The sequence below is a fragment of the Apodemus sylvaticus genome, chromosome 12, assembly GCF_947179515.1.
Source record: "Apodemus sylvaticus chromosome 12, mApoSyl1.1, whole genome shotgun sequence".
NCBI lineage: Eukaryota > Metazoa > Chordata > Mammalia > Rodentia > Muridae > Apodemus > Apodemus sylvaticus.
In genome coordinates, this window is record NC_067483.1 from 77,541,773 (window position 1) to 77,547,149 (window position 5,377).

Below are 5,377 nucleotides of genomic sequence, written 5' to 3' on the forward strand. Positions count from 1 at the left end.
TATAATTGCCAGATGCTGGAAAGAACCCAGGTATCCCTCAACAGAAGAGTGGATGCAAAAAATGTGGTATATCTATACAATGGAGTACTATTCAGCCATTAGAAACAATGAATTCATGAAATTCTTAGGCAAATGGATGGAGCTAGAGAACATCATACTAAGTGAGGTAACCCAGACTCAAAAGGTGAATCATGGTATGCACTCACTAATAAGTGGATATTAACCTAGAAAACTGGAATACCCAAAACATAATCCACACATCAAATGAGGTACAAGAAGAAAGGAGGAGTGGCCCCTTGTTCTGGGAAAACTCAGTGAAGCAGTATTCGGCAAAACCAGAACGGGGAAGTGGGAAGGGGTGGGTGGGAGGACAGGGGAAGAGAAAGGGGCTTATGGGACTTTTGGGGAGTGGGGGGCTAGAAAAGGGGAAATCATTTGAAATGTAAATAAAAAATTATATCGAATAAAAAAAAAGACGTCTACATGGCTCAAAAACTGTTCTGGGGTAAGTGGCTGCAGTAAGTGTGAGGGAAAGACTGGAAGGAAAGTAAACTACAGAAGTGAAAGGCTGGCTGTGCTTTCCTTGCATCGATTCCTCTGCCTCTTCCACTCCTTAACTTGCCTTCTCCAAATCCTTCCCATCTTGCATCTGGTAGTATCCTAGTTGGGATCACTATTGCTGTGATAAAACACCATGACCACTGCAACTTGTGAAGTGTTCTGGATAGTTTCTCATTTTGACACGAACCAAAGTTATTGGAGAGGGAACTCTAATTGAGAAAATGGTCCGTAAGACTGAATAGAAATGCTATTGAACTCTAATTGAGAAAATGGGCCTCTATAGCATTTTCTTAATTAGTGATTGATGGAGGGATGAAGTGGAAATGTCTAGTTTCTTTGGAAAGTTAGTTATGTCAAATGATGTTTCACTGGGGCACACAGGTGAACGGGTGTCTTGCTAATGCAAACAAATGAAACTACAGATTGAACTATAGCTGCCTGATGTCTGCCTGCTGAAAAAGACTGGACTGTAGCTGTTGGTTCATGCCTGGGGTCTGCCTGCCTAGAGGACTGGTCAGGAGCTGCTGCATCCTATTTGGTGTTTGCTACAGGACTGACCTGCTGCTAAAGAAGATCAAGCTCACCCCCAAAGAACTACTGATGGACAGGTCCACTTCCCCCATATCCTACCTTTCACTGCCTCTGCTGGGTGGTCGACTAGAGGAGAGGTTGAATCCTTATTAAAAGTAGGCTGTAGGTCAGTTCCTACAGCCGTTACCACTGCTGCCAATGGGCGCCTACAGCCAGCAGCTTTATGCCACCTGGGGTTGCGATGGTAGCAGGTGGAACTTCAGGAGCTCCTCAGGGTTCAGCGGCCGCCTCTCCATTGGTCCGGCCAACCGTGCCCCTGCGTTTTGTTTCTATTGCTCCAAGGAGACAGCATTCAGAGTTCTTGGATAAGTTGGCCTTGTGAGGAGCAGGAATAATCTAATTCCTTCTCGAGGTTTTCTGTAGGAACATCAAGAACCGTGAGAAGCTTTACCAAGGAAGAGTCTGACTGCCATAGTCTTTATGAAGGCTTTACTGCTAAGGACGTTCTGGACCAAAATATCAATGAAGTCTCTTCCTCTGATGATAAGGATGCTTTCTATGTTATGGAACTTGGAGACATTCTAAAGAAGCACTTGAGGTAGCTAAAAGCTCTTCCCCATGTTACTCCCTTTTATGCAGTCAAGTGTAAGGAGAGCAGAGCCATAGTGAACACCCTAGCTACCGCTGGGACAGGATTTGACTGTGCAAGCAAGACTGGCATACAGTTGGTGCAGGGGCTTGGGGCACCTCCAGAGAGGATCATCTATGCAAATCCTCATAAACAAGTGTCTCCAATCAAGTACGCTGCCAGTATCGGTGTCTAGATGATGACTTTTGACAGTGAAATTGAATTGATGAAAGTCACCAGGGCACAGCCAAAGGCAAAGTTACTTTTGCAGATTGCAATTGCTGATTCCAAAGCAGTTTGTCGCCTCAGTGTTAAGTTTGGTGCCACACTCAAAACCAGCAGGCTTCTCTTGGAATGGGCAAAAGAGCTAAATATTGACATCATTGGTGTCAGCTTCCATGTGGGCAGTGGATGTACTGACCCTGAGACCTTCGTGCAGGCGGTGTCAGTTGCCTGCTGTATGTTTGACATGGGAACAGAAGTCGGTTTCAGCATGTATCTTCTTGATATTGGTGGTGGCTTTCCTGGATCTGAAGATACAAAGCTTACATTTGAAGAGATCACCAGTGTGATCAACCCAGCTCTGGACAAGTACTTCCCATCAGACTCTGGAGTGAGAATCATAGCTGAGCCGGACTGATAACATGTCGAGTCAGCTTTCACACTTGCAGTCAGTATCATTGCCAAACAAACAAACAAAAAACATGTGGAAAGAGCAGGCTGACTCTGAAAATGAGGATGAGTCCAATGAGCAAACCTTCATGCATTATTTGAATGATTGAGTGAATGGATCATTTAACTGCATTCTTTATGATCATGCACATGTGAATGCCCTGCTGCAGAAGAGACCCAAGCCAGATCAGAACTATTACTCATCCAGGAACTGGGGACAAACATGTGATGGCCTTAATCAGATTGCTGAGTGCTGTAACCTGCCTGAATGCATGTGGGAGATTGGATGCTGTTTGAGAACACAGGTGCATACATCATTGCTGCTGCTTCTACTTTCGATGGGTTCCAGAGGCCAAGCATCTATTATGGAATGTCCTGGCCAATGTGGCAACTCATGAAGCAGATCCAGGGCCATGGCTTCCCACTGGAAGTGGAGGAGCAGGATGATGGCACTCTGTCCATGTCTTGTGCCCAGGAGAGCAGGATGGACCGTCACCCTGCAGCCTGTGCTTCTGCCAGGATCAATGTGTAGATGCCATTCTTGTAGCTCTTACCTGCAAGTTTAGCTTGAATTAAGGCGTTTGGGGGACCATTCAACTTAATTACTGCCAGTTTGGAATGTCTCTGTAAGAGTAGGGTTGGCACCAGCGCAGTATGGAAGGCTAGGAGATGGGGGTCACACTTAGTATGCTCCTGTGGAAATTTTGAATATTTGTTTTATATGGATTTTTATTCACTTTTCAGACATGATACTAATGAATGCCCCTCAGCTGCTGAGGAAGCATTTATAGCTTATACATTGGCAGAATGGGCCAAAAGCTTATGTTGTGATAGAATTTGAAAATAAAATACCTTGAAATTTAAAAAAAAGTAGGTTGCAAAAATGTATGCTCCAGAGGGCCCAGCCCACAGGTACCATCCCTGGTCTTGAGTTCTGTTAGAAGGTTGGCTGAGCAAGCCATGAAGAGCAAGGCAATAGACAGCGATCTTCCATGACCTCTCCATCAGCTCCTGCCTGCAGGTGTCTGCTCTGCTTGACACCCAATCCTGACTTCCTTTGATAATGAAGTGGGATGTAGAAGTGTAAGCTGGAAAACCCCCTTTCCCCAATTTGCCTTTGGCCATGGTGTTTCATCACAGCAATAATAACTTCTAACAAAGGAAAGGAGGAAAGCATTTGCTTGCTTTACATTTCTATATCACCGTTCACCATCAAATGCAGTAAAGGTGGGAACTCAAGCAGGGCAGGAACCTGTAACCGTTTGGACTTCTATGATCTCCAGGTCTTGAATAATGACAGAAAAGCTTATTTATGTATGAATTTATGACTAGCCCTAATGCTGGACTTGTTCCCCAACTACCTCATAACTCGATAAAACCGTTTCTACTATTCTGTGTCTGCCACATGACTGGTTATCTCTCCTTGAAATCATACATCTGACTTCCTCCAGGTCTGGGTGGTGAGTCTTCCCATGCCTGACTGTTTCCCAGAGTTTTTCTCTCTCTGACTGATGTACCATCCTCTAATCCTGCCTCAGCTTATTGGCCATCAGCTTTTTTATTGGCAGGTGGTGCTTCCATACAGCACATAGAGCCCTCTCTCTATTTCCTTCTATATGCCCTCTCTATATTGAATTCATTCAGTCCAATAAAAGTTTCTCTCGCTAACATCAATAAACTATATAAAATAAGAACAATTATGAAAATTACAGGTAAAACTTACATTCACAATGTCCAGTTCATTTGTATTTGGCAAACTTGAAGAAAGTACTCTATTATATATCCCTTCTTGGTGAGTCCAAAATTGTATACCTAAATTAGTTTTCATTATGACTTGCATTACCAACCTAAAATATATATTTTTAGATTTTAAAACATTCTCTTAAGTCCTAAACAGCGTAAGTTTAATTGTGGGTCTCTAACTATCTAGTCTTCAAGCATATCAGAGACCTGAGAAGAATAAATATTATCTGAGTTAACAGGAAGTTCAGAGAAAACAGCTTCTAAATCTGTAGAAATTGCAGAAGCTGCTGGCTACCTGGACAGTCTCCCAAGATTTCTCTGTGCCGTTGGAGCATCATCTTAGGCCTTCTGACCTGATAGGCTTTTCTGTGATGTTAGAATTATGAAGAAATCTCCAACCCTGTTTTTTCGAAGTCTGGAAGCCATCTTCTTCCATGTCCTGTTTCTCCACAGCTTGGACAGGATGCTGTCTGCAGTTTTGGCAAGGGCAGCTCCATGCTGAGTGGCTGGCTTGCTATATTTGAAGCAACCTCCATATGGAGGTCCTTTGATGCCCATCATCTTCTTTGAAGTAGAATGGGGGTGATGCCAGGAGCTGACATGTCTTCCTGTCATGAAAAGCCTTTTACTAATAAAACATCTTTAAATGCCATATTCTGTAGATCTCTGAGGTTTTGAAATCCATCTATTTATTTATATTATATTGAATAGTCACACATTGCTTGTTTCTAGCTATCTACTGCCTTTCTAACTTTGAAAACATCTACAGGAACCTAAACAGGACTTATTTCTGTAATTAGCTACTCTAATATCTATCAAGATCACAAGTTTGATTGAGTGACTACTACTTGCATTTCTTAATTATTTTAAACTGTTTGCAATAGCAACTTAAGGAATAATATTTTACATCACATTTTAAAATGAGTTGCATAGGTACAATACCTTAAACAAGAGTTGAAACATATGCATGTATATACATACATACATACATATATACATATGTGTATATCATACATGTGCTATATAATATATACATGATGTAACAAAAGTAACCTTAAATGTGAACTGGTATGCAAAGATCCATACCAATGTAAAACATTCCAGACTGGTAGTTGCTCTTTAGTTTAAAAGTAGATTCAACAATCTACCCCTTTCTCCTATGATTCCTATATCCCCCTTTTCTCTCCATTCCTTCTTCTCCCTTTTCCTTCTATTAAATAAGAGAAAAAGAAGCAAAGATTA

At 42.2% G+C, this 5,377-nt stretch overlaps 1 pseudogene; it reads left to right on the top strand.

Annotated features, from left to right (window-relative positions):
- Nucleotides 1-483: 483 nt before the first annotated feature.
- On the top strand, nucleotides 484-2,924 carry LOC127697078 (ornithine decarboxylase-like; annotated as a pseudogene).
- The last annotated feature ends 2,453 nt before the right edge of the window (nucleotides 2,925-5,377 follow it).